Source organism: Lagopus muta, chromosome 9 (genome assembly GCF_023343835.1).
Source record: "Lagopus muta isolate bLagMut1 chromosome 9, bLagMut1 primary, whole genome shotgun sequence".
NCBI classification, from domain to species: Eukaryota; Metazoa; Chordata; class Aves; order Galliformes; family Phasianidae; genus Lagopus; species Lagopus muta.
Genome location: NC_064441.1, coordinates 16,841,719 through 16,858,803, shown reverse-complemented (window position 1 = coordinate 16,858,803; position 17,085 = coordinate 16,841,719). Strand labels below are relative to the sequence as shown.

At 37.4% G+C, this 17,085-nt stretch overlaps 1 long non-coding RNA gene across 1 annotated transcript; it reads left to right on the top strand.

Annotated features, from left to right (window-relative positions):
• Positions 1–4,008: 4,008 nt before the first annotated feature.
• On the top strand, positions 4,009–16,881 carry LOC125697452 (uncharacterized). Its single transcript, XR_007378796.1, has 3 exons — positions 4,009–4,045; positions 11,662–11,888; positions 15,048–16,881. It is a non-coding gene; the product is annotated as an uncharacterized LOC125697452 (long non-coding RNA).
• The last annotated feature ends 204 nt before the right edge of the window (positions 16,882–17,085 follow it).

Sequence of the window (17,085 nt, the reverse complement as noted above, 5' to 3'; positions counted from 1 at the left end):
TAAGGGCTGCCGATAAACTCACTGAAGAAATATTCGTATCCTTAGTAAGTAACTCTGATCCTGAATGAGTTTGCCTCAGTTTTTTTAATAATAAAAGAGATAATTTTATTTACCTATCTACAAGATTGTTAAATACTGTCACTAAATAATATATGTGAAGTTTTACTGATCTTAATCCATATGAACTATCTTTTGTAGAGCAGCACCAAGTTTAAAAAACAAAACAAAACAAAACTGATGAACTATTTAGATTGAGTCAGGAACTGTCATGCCTTGTTAAATTATACAAAATCAACTTCACCTGTGTCCCACACTTCCAGTAACCTCCCTCTCCTTCGGTTTTTGCTTGTCCTTGAGGGCAGTGTAACAGATGAGATGAGTGCTGCTTCCATCAGAGCACAGCAGCCTGGCTCATGATACGTACCAGCAGAGAGGAGAGAATACCAATTTGTTCGTGGCTTGATGTGCTGTCTTGGGCTCGGCCCAGTACTTCTTTTCAGTTGCTCTCACTGTGTAACTCCAACATACCCAAAAATGCATTGGTGATTTTTTTAAGCGGGCAAAGCATCATGTTTTCCACCCTAATGCAATATACAGTGGGTGTTGTTCAATACTTACTTCTGTGAATTCATAACCAAAAAGGGTTAATTTGAAATGGTGTCTGTCTCTATTAAAATATGAGGTAATGTTCTCTGCGTCTAGTTCATGTTCCAAAGCTGCCTGTGCACTGCCAAGATCTTCTTGAAGTGTAGGCAGCATGCCACCTCAGTGTGTGCAGTGTGAGAGGAATTGCTGATGAGATGGGTAAGAGGAGAGACTCCATCGTATTGTGGGGAGACCTCCAAACAAGTGTGGGAAAGCATGGAAAATTTCAGTTTTGTATAGGTCTCTTTCCCTTCCCTCCCTCCCTTTGCAGCTCTTTATTTGTTTAAAGAATTTGTATGGTATGTGTGAACTATACAAGTAAAGCCCTCCCCCCTGCCATGTGCTAATGACACAGTTTAAATCACTATCATGTGCTGTGTTCTCTGTTCTGTTACCAGAGCACAGTAAATACATTCAAGTAATGTTAAAGGCTGGATAGAAGCTCACAAAAGCAAAGGAGATAACCAAACCTGGTCTTGAATCTTATGCTGGGTGTGACAGAGAGACTGTTTGCTGTCTTGGAAACACTCAGTGTCATAAATATTTGTCTGTAGCTAATGGTAAACTAGCAACATTTCAGATGATTGTGGACTTTTCTGAGGGAAATACCATTTTTAAAAAGAGATTCACAGATTGTTTTCTGATATAAATGGAAATGCATATTCTCTGACTGAATTTGGTTTTCCAGCTCTTTACTAACAAAGGGCCTGAACCAGATATGTTGCTGTCATCCTCAGAAAGAAAATGCTGCTGAGCTACTTTTTGCCTGTATCATTTTCCTGCCTTGCTGTGAGGTGAAGTTGGGCCAGAAGGGAGAGCCTGACCTCTCTGCTTCCCACAGCCTGGTCAACAGAGGCAACCACACTGCAAGGAAGCTTTTTGTAGGCAAGGAAAACAGTTTAAAAAGGTCTCCATGAGCCAAGTAATGAGGACTACTGTCATACAACCACTGCTTAGTGCTGACCATTTGTGCAGCTTTTGTACTATTAGGAAATGGTCATGTAGTCATCATTGCATTGTATCAATGTAGTTCTGATATTTGAGAGCATAGCTCTGAGCTTCAGAGGGAAGGTGTATGGGGAGATTGGCTTCTGTCATTGGATTGGACCATACAAAATTCAAAAAATACATGTGACTGTATTTTCTGTCTGTCTTTATAACCTCCTTGAGTAGATTGTCGAGATAGCGATCCCATTTATTCTCTTTTTCTTCAAAACAAAACGGGTAAAACAAGCGAAAATTTTCAGAGGATGCATGTAGCTCTGTAGTCAGCAAGGAGAAATTAAAGTTGCTTGTGGTTTTCCCTGTAAATTCAATTTTCTGAAAGCATGAGTTAATCATCTCTTATTTTTTAGGTTACCAGGTATTTAAAGAGGACGTATGTCATCTGGATACTTTCCAATCCTTTCTGTGTAGTTCTGGTTCTTTTTGAAAGAGTAAAATAAGACAGACTTTTTATTTCCCTTTTAAGAGCTGTTGAAGAGTAAGACTTGCCAGGATTATCTGATCCAAGGCCCTCTGAACTCAATTAGCTACAACTTCCTTATATCTCAATGCTCTTGGCTAAGGCCCCAAGTTAGTAAAGGACAGAGCTTTAGAGCGAGCTGGAGAATGTAAGTTTATGGCCCTATTAAGATGAAGCTGCTCTCTTTATGAAGCGGTCTTTAAAAAAATGTTCTTATTCTGTAGTGGACATCCTCTTGGTGTTTGTAATGGTACAGGGATTTTGTTGTATAATGTCTGTCTTTTTTATATCCTGAATTTTCTGAGGCTCTTCCAGTGCAAAAATAAAGGCGGGAAGGAACAGTTCTGAGAGGAGTGGTAGGTGGTAAGGAAGTCAGAAGGAAATATGATAAGGTGGGCTCTCAGAACTGTTCCTACTGTTTTCTAGCCTACCAACAAATTGTAATTTTTACACGTGCCATATGCTTATGATCTGAAATTGTCAGTGCTTTATGCCACACATCTTCAAAATGTTTTGCTACCATTGACTTGACAAAATTTTCCTCTAAGTGTGAGTGATGTGGTCAGCTGCTAGGGTAAAACAATGGAGTTGCTTCCTTCTGATAGAATTAGAAGAGGAGACCAAGACTTTAGACTAGGGGTGATGTGAAGAGGACATGAACTATTGGTGGAAGAAAAACAAAATATAATTTCTTTATTTTTGGCTTAGAGAAACAAAGATTTATTGGCTGTCTACCAATTTTATCTTGCAATATTCCCTCCAAGTAATAGCATGTGTGGTATTTCAATGAAATGATTCCAGGCTTGCTCTCCAGAGAAGATGTATAGACTATATGAATAATCTAGTTCATGCCTGAACATTCAGTCACATGCATAAGAGTTCCTAAAGATTTCATACAAGGACACTTGTGAGTAACTCCTAGAGAAGTTAATAAAAAGGATTGCAGAAGCTAGTAGCAACACAGACGGATTTTGAAGAGCATTAAATGTAAAAACAGCAACAACAACAAAGAGAGAATAACAACAGCAGGAATACCCCTGAGTTTTCATGGGAACATACTCAGTTGGATGCAATGTTCAGTAGAAAAATTTTTTAAAGTCCAAATGTTGAGAAATGTGTAGTAAAAATTAATAAGACCACTGTAGGATATCTGGTAATTCAAAACATTCTTCCAAACTGTATTCTTCCAGATCTCCTTCTTTAGAATAGAAAATTTGGCCTTTGACATTTTATAGGTCGGGTGAGTCCTCTGGTGTGGGAAAGCAACCAATTTTTTTTGGAGCTTTTTCAATCAATAAAACTGAACACAGAGGGAAACTAAATATATAACTAGTTATGAAGCTTATTAGAGATGTAACTATTCAAACTAACATTAATTCCTTGATCTCATGAATCACATGTTACTCAGGAAAGAATTCATAGAAACTTATCTGAATAATTTCATTTCTATACCAAAATAGGATAAAAATATTTTTTCTTACATATGTGTGCTTTTGCTAGTGTAAAACCTTTGCCTTATCCGCTCTACTGTATAAAAAATGCTTTTATGCTTTGAATCAAAACTAGATGAGAATTTTTTAAAAAAATCTATATGAAACTACACTATGCTAGAATAAAATGCAGGCAGAATTTAATTAGAGATAATGGCTATAGAAAACAACAGTTTTTCATTTCTTGGTATTTGGGGTGGAATTTTGAAATACTTAATCATTGTATGGGAACTGCTGAATTACAGCCTGAACCTCTGATTGATCACCTGAGGTGAGCAATGAGTCAGCCACAGGAGTACAGGTGAAGGCAATTCACCTGTGCTGCCAGAAAGCGTGGAGGCTGGCTGCACCTCTCCTAGACCTATTTAAGAGCTGGCTACCAGTGGGAAGGATCTCTTCTGGAGATCCACTCTGCTGGAGTTTTGTAAGTGAGCCCAGGGTATGGGTAAGCTTTCTATCTATTCTTTTTTTGTTATTATAATCTGCTTTGCCTAACTCTCTTGTTTATTTTGTAATTATAACAACTTTGTATTCATTGATCATACAATCATACTGAGCTGTTTTGACATAGAAATAAACAGTACTTTCTCCCAGTTTGTACTGATTTAAGCTAGTACCCTTACTTTTTTGTAAACTTCTTGGGACTTAACTTTCATCTCCAGTTGAAATTGTTTTCATTTGCATGAGGCAAAAGACTGAGTAAATATGAAACTTCATGATCTGCAGTCAAACTATTACAGAGAATACATACAGCTTTGAGACTTAGGCATGATGGTTAACACCTATGTTTATTGTATTGTTATGGTAGAAGGCAAATCAGAAGATAAGTAAGAGACTTCTTTCATGTCTTTCATTTCTGTATCTCTGGAACCTTTTTTTCCCCTGCAAATAATTACTTGTTCATGTAAAACATGATAACCACTGCCCACTTACTTTTGGCAAACATATTCTCTGATGTAAATTCATTTATCCTCAGAATTTGAAAGTCCGTTTGGAGTGAGATAGAACAGAGTGCTATATAAGTGCTCAAAACTTTTAAAATCAAGATTGAATTAAAAAGAAAAATAATTTTCCTGAATAACATCTCCAGCATAGCAATTGCTAAAATAAAGTAGTTATTCAACGTCTGCTTCACTTCACTGTACAACATGGCCTTTGTACAGAGCCTGCTCTGAAAATAACACCTCCTATTTTATTATGTTGACCCACAACATCAGAAGTGATGGTGGTAGTGTGGTAGCAGAAGTTAAACCTTCTCATCAATATTCCATTACATTTTGTTGCTGTGTGACAGATGGCAGCAGAGAGGCGGTCTGACAATATGGTATCTGAAAAGGAAGTGAGTATGAAGCAAAGGTGAGTCAATTCTTCCATGCGGAAAAAATTGCAACCACTGGCATTCGCTGATAGTTGCTGAGTGTTTCTGGAGACCCAACCGTGGGTGTGAACACAGTGAAGCTGTGGGTTTTTCAGCAGTGGCAACAGTGATAGTGGATCGCTTCTTCTGGTGCAGATTTTTATAAATGTGACATGTAGGCTCTTGTTCATTGTTGGCAAAAATCCATAGCTCATGGTGTTGATTATGTTGAAAAACGGTGTTTTATAACTGAGAATTTTGGATCTATCAAACAGTGTTATTGTGCTCTTTATGTTAGTTGTAGTTTTCCATGGAAATAAATAAGAGACATTACTTTTGGAGGAACCTACCTACACCTTTGTACCTCTGCACTTCCATGTCAGACGCCATTTTGTCACTCTGCCCCTCTGCTGCCATCTGTCACATGGAAACAAAATGTAATGCGATATTGTTGGGAACGTTCAACCTTCGCTGCCATACCACCTCTATCTGCCTCTGATGGTTGGTGAGGACAACATCATAACAGAGGAGGCTGTACTTTAAGAGCAGCCCTTGTATTTCTTTTCTTGCATGTATTTTAGGGTTCCCTGAAATCGCCACTGTATTGTTACTAGAAAAAACAGCCAAAATTGGTAGTTCTAGGTTTGAATATTCTCATGACTTTTGATCTTTCTAATAATCTTTGGCATTCTCAACTTACATCTAATAAATCATTTTAGACAGGTTTAGCTTATATGCTCACATAAACTTTAATGTGGTAACACACAGAGCAGGCAAAATTTCAGGTTCAGCATGAGTGTTTTACTGAACCGTGTCTAGCTTTCAAATGAAAATTTCTTTACCAAACCTAACTTTACATTTTATTTTTTTTTTTACACCAGTTCCAAAGCTTGCTTTTGCCCCTAGAAGAGCTAGCACGCATTTCTGCTTATCTTATGAAATCAGCAGTTCCACAAGACCTCATCAGACAATGCTGACTCTAAAAGGAATGTGAAAATATGTGCATCTTTGTTCAAAGGCAACATCCAAGTAATTAAGTCAGATTAATGAATTAATATTTTTGCTTAGATTCTAAATAAACATGCAGACAATTTTTGCATAGTTGAAAGACTTGCAGATTCTTTACTCTGCTGTCTTGACAAAGCACCCTTTCCAAGTTTCTTGGTAGTAGTCCACCTGCTTCTCTCTTGAAAACAAAATGCTAAAGGTTAGAATGGAATTCTAGTGTTTTTTCATCACAGAATCCTTAGATTTGGAAGGGACCTTCAAAGGTCATGTAGTCCAACTCCCCTGCAATGAGCAGGAACATGCACAGCTAAATCAGCTTGCCCAGGGCCTGATCCAGCTCACCTTGAAAGTCTCCAGGGATGGGGCATCACCTTTTGGATACCACTGGTCTTATTGCCCACAGAAGTACGCTGCTGGTTCACGGCCTACCTGCTGTCCACCAGAACAGCCAGGTTCTTCTCTGCAGGTATCCTATTCTCTAAGCTGAATGAACCATATGACCTCATATGTGTTGCCCTCTAGACCTTCCACCATCTTTAGTGCCCTCCTTTGATCACTCTCTAATAGTCTTAATTCTTTCCTATGTTGTGGCACCAGAAGCTGCACACTCAACTGAGGTTGTCCTCACAGCCCTTGCACAGAGTGGAACAATCACTTCTCTTGATAAGCCAGCAGTGTTGTGCCATATGCCCAACACGTACAGTTGGTTTTTCTTATTACTGGGGCATACTGTTGGCTCAACTTGTCACCAACTAGACCTAGACCATGCAGAATCCTCCAGAAATAATCATGGGTGGGTTAGGTTTCTTTTTGTTTTTTTTTTTTCTTTGGGGGGGGGGGGGGAGAGGGAGGAGTTTGTTGTCCACGTGTCTGTTTTCACATTTATTTTCACATTTATTAACATGCTAGGTTAACATATATCAAACTAGGTCCTGTATATACTGTGTAGTTGGTGGTAAATCAGTCATTTTAGAAACTGAACACACCCTGAGGGCAATCAGAATCTCACCATACAGCACTGTAAGACATTTTGAATAACTGTTTAAACTTAAATGTGATTTCCAGCTGTCTGAAATAGACAATAAGTTGCGTATTTTGCAAAAATCAGAAAAACCTTGCTTTTGAAAGACGTGCTAAAATAGACTAAGATGAATACATATTGGAATAATTTAACATGGCCATTCAGATTTAATTTCTATATGGAAGAAAACACAAATAGCTAAACTTTAAGGACAGAAAATTGCCTTGAAGTATAAATAACAACTTACATTTATGTTCTTCTCAATTTCTGTAGGAATGTAAGCTTCTTGAAGCCATAATTGGAAGGCCAACCAAAACCCCAATCATTTGAGAGCATTCTTTCTTTTTAATCCTAGGTTAAGTAATGCTAATTTCTGTCCTCATTCTTCTCTAACTCTGGCAAAGTATAAGCACATGAAGAATTATTTTTAGTAAAAAAAAAAAATGAGTTGGAAGGAAAAAGTTTAATTTACCTTAACTTAGAAACACAGTATTTTAAAAGAACTGTTTATTTCCTGTGTCCCCTCAGATGTACATGCTGGCCTTGCTTCTACTCACTGTTGCTTACACCTTCGTGCCAATATCAAGTATGATATAAAACAGCATAGCTGTGTGCTGGGATGGCAAGCTGTACAGAAGAATGATGTTTGAATCTGTTATTATTATTGTGCAAAGAAGAAAATATGCTTCAGAGGCTGAAAGACACTTTCTCCTTTTGTTTTCTACTGCTTTCTTAAAAGCAGGGCTCCAAGGTGGGGATTACAGAATGTCTAATACAGCTGCTGTATTGTGCTAAATGCTATATTGTGTTAAATGAAAGTTTTCAATTATTTTCTGTCTTGTTTGGAAGCTAACACAAGAATTCAGAATAAATGTCTGCATGTAAATTCAGTAATTGAGAACCTGGTTTCCTAGCGCCCAATATTATTTGTTTCTCTTTGACGGGGTTGGTTGTGCAATGCCCCTGTCTCCTCGTATTGTCATTGCTTGTAACATTTCCACACTGTAAGAGCTGTAGCAGCAACACTGCTAGAAATAGGTCGCTTTGTATGTGTTCTGGCTTTAATGCAGTTAAATGAAGTGAAATGGAGATGAATAGGCAAATGAGAAAATAACAAATGTATTTCTTCTTTCACAAAGGGCGTTCAGTGTGTTTTCAGAACTCTAGGTTAAGGAGTACAGTAAACATAATCTGGACAAGTCTTGTTGAGACACTGTAGAGCTACATCTTCTATGTAATGAAATACATCTGTCCCAAGGATAAAATGTCAGTTTCCTCTCCATGGAGGGAACAGGTGTAAAGATTTCACAATGTCCAAATATCAGTGTTACTCTTGACATTCAAGGCATTAACTCCATACTGTAAATGTACTAACCATTATGCACCTTGTTCAAATTCATTTATATAGATAAGGGTACTTTAAGAGAATAGTTGAATTTTCCCTTTTTAAAAGCAGCCATCGTGGCCACTGTGAAATGATATTGTTGTTCAAATATAACTGCTCTGGGAGACCTGGTGCTTCTGTTGCATGCAGCATAACTGTGTCCTGTGATCAAAACTCTCAGGTAGAATATATTTTCTTGTGACTGAGATCCATTACTATTTTTATTATGCCACAGTAGTTTGGATAATAATCTGTGATGCAAACAGCGAAACAAAAAATGTAGTTAGACGAATGGTTCTCATTTATCTAGAATTACATGCTACTCTTCATCTTTTCTAAACAGGTAGCTTCTCTACTCTTGAGACAGATTTGGGGCTGCCACAGAAAAGGCAGCTCACAGTTACTTATAAAAGCCATCTTGGCTGCTGAGGCTTTCTAGAACCTGCTTCCATAAATATATAACAATTGAATTTTGTAATTGCAGTTAGCAATATGATGTTAGTTTGTCTGTGTTTTATATCATAGCATTAGATCTTAGAATCTTGAAGTGGTATAGATTCCTCTAATGACTACCGATCTCTCTAGATCTTGAGAAGGAACAATTAAGTCATCAGAAGCAGATGGGTTATGGAAGGAAGTGAAAAATGAAAGTCATTTGTAGAAAAGCTGTTTTGCTTTAATCCAGTGATGCAAGTGCTAAGTAATTTCCTTTAATCACGTGATCCAATAAAATTAAGTTGAATTTCTAATTATGAGAAGTATTGCGTCAGACTGTTTCTGCTTCTTAGAAGTACCGAGGTGTTGTAACTGAATATAGAATGCTTCTGGAGGCAGGGCTGGAAAATTATTCTACACTGACCATGTCCTTCATGTAAGTATCTGCATGAACTGCAAGAATTACTGCAAAACCTGGAAAGAGAATCTAATCTTCTTGATTAATCCTTCTCCTCTAAGTTGAATCAGATTAGATATGTATGGTCCAGAGTGATTATGCTGTTTCTGTCAGTGGGACAGATACTTCTGCTTTATTTTCAGCAGGCAGTGATTGGAATATCAAAGTTAAAGCATTTAAAGCATAGGCAGGTTTTCAACTCATCTGATGCAAAATGTTCTGCAAATTACCTTGGTGCTCACTGCCACCTTAAATATTTTCCATTATTCATAGTTAGTAGTTGATACAAGATATATATTTCCTTTAATTCATATAGAATTGCTGTTGTGTGTTCTGTTGATACCTTTGTGTGTGTACTTCACGGGCAGGTACAGGACAGGAAATACTGTTCTAGTTCTTCTCTGCATTTAGAGGAATAGGTGTGTCTTCTAATGCATGCACAAAGGGAAATCTATGAGAAAAAAGGCGATGTATATTCAAATACAATTGTGTTGCCCTAAACTCCCTTTGAAAGACGTTCACTGGTACAAGCTGACCTAAGGTAGGGGAACCATAAGTAAGTATAAGGCCTAGACCCATTATTATGTGTTTGATGTTTAGAATAAGTAATGAGGGATATTCTAGACTCCAGAGCGTTATAGTGCATCAGGTCTGCAACTTGTCATATCCTGGATAAGGACAAGAGTCTTCCCCGCTGTATTTCTTATCAGTACCTCCAGGCTGCTTAGATGCCTCAGCATTTGCCCTTGAGTGTAACCTATTTCTTCCACACACAAAAATTGCTTGAAACAGTAGAGAATTCAGCCTGAGAGTTCTGTACAAGCTTTATTCCTGTTCTGATTGATTTCTGTGGCAGCTTGACCTAGTTTTGTAAGTACACATCCAGACTTGTATTCAGTACAGTTTATTTCCATTTTTTCTTTTCAGATGGACTTAATAGAGTTCATAACCATCTCCAGATCTGTGCAGGATCATGTCCTTGGTCACTTTAACATGTAGATACTGGCTGTGTTTCAAATATAATGAATAATTTTGTAAACAACCCTAGAAATAGACACACACACACACACACACACAGTTGTTCAAGAGTATACATATGGCTAATGGCCAAATGTCTATGTTCAACTACTGTCTTAAATAAAGGTTAGTTTCTGATAGGCACTAGCTTTAGGCAAACTCTTTAAGGGATTAGACTGGGCATGTTTCTTTAGGTCATTGTATTCTCTTGATTGAATTACTACTGATTTTAATGGGACTGATAGTAAAAGGAAGACTTCTTGGAATCTTGGTATTGAATAGATCTTCTTAGTTAGACAGCATGTTCTGTATGCTTTAAAAAACAAGTTATTTAGACAGATGTTAGAAAGTTAATTCATTCCAATTTAGTTATTTGTTCAGTTTAGAACAAGTTACTACATCTAAAAACTTAAACAAGCTTGAGATTATTTTCTCTATTCCATAGGCATCCATACTGGAAGCGAAATGTCCTGGTTTTGACTTTGATTCTTTAGTGTTTTAAGTTTTGTCATAGGTATAGGTTTAATGCTGCAGTAGCCTTTGGTAGATCGTCTGATGATTCCATCTGAAAGAGAGTGCTTTAGTTTGAGTACACTGCATCATGCATTGCGAGAACCCAGGATTCTTGTTCTTTCTAATCACCTTTAGAAAGGAGGAACGAGCATAATGAAATGCCATCTCTTCTCTCAGAATTCATCTGTGGAAGCTGCTTATGTGTATTATTATCCTATGGCCCACAGTGCTGCTTTCAGTATCTCTCTGAGGTACTACATCATGGGTTTTTTTTGGAGCTGATGCTGATCACAGTGATCTATGCAGCTCAGGCTTGTTGGAACTATAATTAAGCCCTTCTGTTACAAACCAAGTACTCTGAAAATCATTTTCTTCATTAACTGCACCTGCTAAGGGAGAGCTCCTGCAACCTTTAACGATGCAAGTAATCCTGTTACTGTCAATGACAAAAATTCCATTATGGAAAGGATGCAGAACCATAACTAAAACTAGCTAAAAATTGCTAAAAAGCTTTCTCCCTATGCTTCATATCAACATCTGAATATTTTGTAGGAATTATTATTCTCCTATGCCAACTTTCTATTGTCTCTGAAGCCAGAGAGGGCCAGCAGCACATATTAAAGCATTCTTACAGGGACTTGGAGATGCAGCTTCAGATTTACTTCAGAAAAACCCAAACCATGGCAAGTGCTATTAGCATTCGGTGACTACCAACTGTTACCTTTCCACTCTTCCACTCCCCAGACAGAAAGGTTTGTTTTCATTTCAACACAGACCGAAGTATCAAGGTCATTTTATAGAAGAGAACTTCGGTTTCCAGTGAGATCAAACAATACTTTTGTCTTGATTTCAGTATACTCTCTTCCCAGGCAATGTCATCAGATGCTGTAACTGAAATGCTAAGTCACAGCTTGAAGCACTGATTGAGTACCTGGTGGAAAGCAAGGCCAACCCAGAGGAGCTAAGGTGCCTGTATACCTGAGTGACCTGAAGGGCTGCAGCCAGGATCCACCCCTTCCCAGATCTCACTGAACAGTTGGCAGTGGAGGTGAGGGTGTCTTGCTGGAGATCCCTGCCTGCCTGAGGCCTTCCAAGGGTAAGCAGATTTTTTCTTTTTCTTTTGTTTCCATGTCCACAGCTGGTGTATTTGAGCAAATCCTCACTTACTGCAGCCTGGGGCTTTGCTACTCTGCTGTCATTGCTGTGTTTTCGATCATATTACAGCATTACAGGTGCTTAAAATATTGGTGTTTCAGGACTTCTTTTTGAAAGCCCTCAGAAAATGCCATCAGCTTTATTTTGTGCTCACAAGGGATTTCTGAATCCTGGTCACGGTACTTTTCTGCTTTAAATTTATGCTCCTTTGTATCTGCTTGGTCTACTCCTGCTACAGCTGATTTGAAAGCTGAACAGAGCTGGGTATTTATATTTGTAAAGCTATGCCATTAATCATTAATATAATCATGTAACTTACTCTATTAATGCCAGCTGTTACATTTGGCACAGGTTGTCTGGACTGTTCTGAACACCATATTAATTTTTCCTTGAACTTATTAGTTAATTCTAAAAATCCATGCAAGTCAGAGCACTCCACCTCCACAGTTAGGGGAGGTTTATTTTTATCCACACTCCTGAATGCTTTCTTAATTTGACAAAGAAAAAATTGGTGGAAAATAAATTTTCATTTTGCTGGGACTTTGTTTTCCTATGGTGGCTAGAGCTTATTTTTATAGGGAGTTAGACATTGTATGGGGGATTAACCTCAGCTAGTATATGTCTGAGAATACTAGTTTTAACTAGGCTGTGGAAGCTTGGAAGCTAAACTTATGTCTTATATGTGTAACTCGTATCAGTTATAGCTAGTCTTGGCAGAACTGTTTTTTAATCTCGCCTACTCCATTATGAGTCTGTGATATGTGTTTGTTATCTATTTCTTGAGCTCAGAGCCTTTGCATGATTGCCCCTTCATCTGTTCCCAATCATACGAAATTTCTTAGTTATATGGATATCTCTCCATTGTGATATTTTTTGAAATAGCCCTTCAAATTTTTCAGAGGGGATGCCTTTCACCTGGCTGATGCTTGCCACTTCTCTTCTTTGTATACAAAATTTTCTAGGATGGGTCTCTACTACTGTGGTAAGCTTTCAAAACATTATGTGCTTCAGTCCTCTTGCAAACTTTTGTTAGTATGTGGTCTGCCACCCAGTGCCACAAAATGCAGAGGCAAGAACTGAAGTCACATTGAGGCTTGTACAAGTTAGGACTAGTCCACTAGTTGACAGCAGTGGAAAAAGGAATAGGTGTGTTGGTCATGGGGGGGGGAAAAAAAAGCAGTTGAAACATGATGGGAAGCATCTTTTCTTGGGCTATGATTTTAATATTTTTTTTCAAGCTGTGTATAGTGACATAAATTCTTCCAGCCCTTCTCTAATTATTTTTTTCTTAATCCACTGGAGAATGCATTGTTTTACCTGCTGTCCAAAACAAATTGAACTAGAAAATTAAGATAGAGTATGGAATTAAAAAAACAAACAAAACAACCCAACAGGTTTTAATATGAGGCTGTGCTTTAAGCACCAAAAGAGCTTTCCCTAGCTGAGGAATTTTCAGGAGGTACAAGAAGTGTAGGCCTCTGGTCAGAATATTCAGATTAGATCATCTTTGTTGTGGAAGCTGAACTCATCTCAGAAAACAAACAAACAAACACCCTATTTTCCCCTTGTAAAACTATTACGTATTTATTAAGACTAGACCATAATGTAACACAGTTTTGTCTAACCGGGTGTGTTATTCAACAATTAGACCATGAGTTTTCAGAGGTGATGCAGTAGCTACAGGGAAAACAGTTTAATTTCTTCATCTGGATCATAGAAGGAAGTTGTAGTCTTGCTTTGTCTTCTGATTAATCAAATTCACTCACCAAATATGCAACTAGTTAGCAGAGTGCTTCAACAGGAGCATTTGATGTGTTCCATGAGAACTCTCCTGAGTAGCATAGTTCTAGCTCACAGCATATTACGTTGAGCATTCATCAGAGTCCTGCAATTGATTGAACAAAGTGTTCACGGTCCATAAAGATCCTATTTGATCAGCAGTGGTTCACTATTTTGAGTCCAGTCCCCATGGGGCTTAACTTGAAATTGGTTTGTAGTTGTAAGAAAACATAGCACAACTGATTGTGATCTCAAAATTAGTAACCAGCTAGTGTTGCTACTTCAAATGCACAAATCCTTCTTAATAGATTTAAAAAAAATCTCCTGTTTAGTTTTGGACATTAACAGCTGTCTTATCTCTAACATACTACTGTCAGCAGATTCATAGCCAGGGGTTCATGATAATTAGAAAAGGCTTTTCTGTTTATATGTGTATTAGTTTCAAGTTTATGAGTTTAAACTCCCTGGATTTCTCACTGTTGATGTCAGGAAGAGCCTTTCTTTTAGGCTAAACTCTTGAAACTACTTAACCTAATATTTATTCTCATGTTAAAATGCATAAAATCCTATTCCTTTAGCAAATAATTAATGTGGGGCTCTGTCACCAAACTCAGAGGCCTGTCATTGTTGCAACTCATTGTTAATTTAAAGCATGCTTTATTTCTCAAATGATCTCTCTTGAAAAGAATCTCTCTACCAGACTTTCATACTGCTTTGTTTTTAGAGTAATCATCTACAGTCCAGATTTGCTTTGGGAAGGGAAAAACAAACAAACAAAAATGAAAAGCCAAAATAAAGAGCTGGAGCCAAACCCCTTTAAATTAATGAGTTAAAGACTTCAAAATGTAGTATTATTAACTGATGTTTATACACTAAGCTGCCTCCCATACTTTCCTTTCCCCATTGTTCTTTTCTTTTTGGGATCACTTTTTACAAGTCTGAGTTTTTCATCTTCTTCAGAAATAATATGTTAAAGCTATCAAGCCAGCAAAGGCTGAATAGGTTTTTAGGCTTTTTTCCCCCCTCTCACAACCCTGTATCAAAAGGAAAAAAAGGGCAATGAGCATGCAGTGATGCCCTTTTAAGGAAACAGTAATCTTTTTTCCAGTTCTAACAAATTTCAACCACATTTGAACAGAGAAGATCACGTTTCTGTGCTGTAGGTAGATGGCTCCAGCATTATTCATATGATTCTTTGTATATGTCTATAGCAGCCCTTTAACAAGAGCACTGAGCCAGCTCTGAAATACAATAGCACTAAGGGCCAGCCTTTTATGTTTGTTTACACGTTTTTATGAGCCTTTCTCTGTTTGATTCACAGGGCTGAAGCATGCCAGAAAACAGCTAGGGAATTTCATTGGACTGTGTAAAAAAGAGGCCTACTTTGTCATGAACTTGCAGTCCTGGGATACTGGAGCTTTCTTATGGAACATAAAATCATTGTTTTAGTTTTCTTCTTTTTTTTTTTTTTTTTTTTTTTTTAACCATGTGGTTGGTTCATTAGGATCTCAGGTGCTGTCTATCTCCATTGACTTTTATTAGGTCTCCAGTAGCATAGATCTGTTGAAGATCTGTCTCATAGAGCACAATTATCCTGTCTAATGCACGATTCAGGTTAAGAAAACTGAGCAAATTAAAGGGGTAGATAGTTACATCCTATTCAAAAGAAACAGAGGCATGTGACATTGAAGCAGGAGTGTCCTTAGAGAGTGTATGCAAGTTACAGATGTAGAAAGGGACAAGGTAAGGAAACAATTTCTTTGGTCTTTGCCTCTGTTAGCAGCATACACTATGGCAGACTACACAAAGTATTTCAAGTTTCCCAGTTGTGTATTCCTCATGGGATCTGAGCTTGTAGCTTTAGCAAAGATCTTGTTGTACCAGATGTTGAAAGCTGAACAGATGAATAAGACAGTCTGTAAACAATAGCTAGCCTAGACAAAAGATTTTTTATTTATGACTTGAAGACTTTGCAAGTAAAGGTCACGTGGGGGCTAGTTCTGCTGATCCTAGACCAAAAATTTAACAGGGAGATGAATTAATCGCTGAAATAATTTCTTATATCAGGACACTCTTTGTGAAAAGCTAAAAGTAACTAGAAGTTAAAACCTTACTAACAAATGTAGTCTTACAGCAGCAATTACCTGTAATTTTTTCAGTGAGATAATAGAATGTGTATTTCAGATCCTACCTGATCTAGTTGGGATAATCCTGAATTTGGGCCCACGTTTGTAGATGTTTAATTAGAAATATACGTCTCTTTTCTCTGAATCTGTATCCAGCACAGTGAATGTTGGCACTTCAAACAGCCGTCCATGTGTTTAAAAGCTAAGCAAAAAGGTTTCACTTAATGTATTTATCTTTTGGGTCTAGAATCTTCATTTTGTGTGTATGTGGTCTCATGAACAAAGGGTTTGAATCATTCAGGTGCCACTATACTAGAAATAATTAATATTTAGAGGGTGAGCACGGTTTGTCCTCTCATAAATTGATTTAATCTTCATATCCTGATTGCCTGGAGTGGCTCACTTCAGCAACCTTGCAGAATCTGCTGTGGGTTTGATTTATTCTGCAGCATCCTTATACGCTTTTAATCTTACAGCTTTCGTTTCGTACGTATGGAATGAATTCCAGATTTAATGCCCTATTGATATCAGGGAAAAATAATTAATTTTCTGATGTTTAAAAGAAAGGAGATCATATTTTCAGGTATTTTCCGTCTCACTAATTCTCACTGAAGTATCATTTCCACTGCAAATGTAAATCTTGTATGCTTAAAATTTGACTGATATTTATCTTCTGCTACTTTCTAGATATGCGTATTGTAGGTGTAGTGAACATCTGTGTAAGTAGAGTAAGAGAATAGTCCTGTACTGGTTTACAAGGGCTCACTAATATGAAGTCCTAAAACCTGGAAAATTGAATGCACATTGAATGATATGTTCTCATAAACTTTTAAAACTAATTTTAAGAACATATAATACCAATCCTGATGTAGTAATGGTCTAATAGTATAGCTGCTAGCACTGCTATTGTCTACATTATATCTTCAGTAGATATATTTCTTAAGACCGTATATGTATTAGAACTATTTTCAAATAGCTATGCACAAAGCTTTTGTATTTTTTTGGAGAAGTGCATATGTTTTTAAATAAAGACAGAAAACACTGCTAATGCAGTGAAATTTGGTGCACTGGATGTTTTGTGCAAGGTGACTTCTTCACTGAGCTCCAGTTTTTCTGGTTTTGACTTTGAAGGTAGGATGCTCTTTCCAGCTACTTCCCAGATAGCCTACAGGCAGTAAAATTAGCAATGGCCAACATGCAGAAAAACGTACTCTAATTAAAAACTCCTCTCTA